Source organism: Triticum aestivum, chromosome 5A (genome assembly GCF_018294505.1).
Source record: "Triticum aestivum cultivar Chinese Spring chromosome 5A, IWGSC CS RefSeq v2.1, whole genome shotgun sequence".
NCBI lineage: Eukaryota > Viridiplantae > Streptophyta > Magnoliopsida > Poales > Poaceae > Triticum > Triticum aestivum.
The window spans coordinates 428743492-428743881 of NC_057806.1; positions in this window are offsets into that span (position 1 = coordinate 428743492).

A 390-nucleotide genomic window follows, 5' to 3' on the forward strand; every position below is an offset into this window, starting at 1 on the left:
GCAGGATTTTTTTCAAATTTAGGCGAGTGCCGGACTGCAGGTAAGTCTTCGAGTGAGAAAACTTAGGCGAGTATTGGACTGCAGCTAAGCCCCCGAGTGGGAGGATTGCTCTCCACTCAGTAGGATTTTTTCAAACTTAGGCGAGTGTCGGACTGCAGCTAAGTCTCCGAGTGAGAAGACTTAGGCGAGTACTGGACTGCAGCTAAGCCTCCGAGTGGGAGGATTGCTCTCCACTCGGTAGGATTTTTAAATACTTAGGCGAAACGGGTTCGCAGCTAAGCCCCTGAGTGGGAGGCTGGTTCACCACTCGGTAGGAAATTATTTTTACAAACTTAGGCGAAGCAGATTCGCAGCTAAGCCACCCACTGGGGGATTTCTTACGCAAACAAA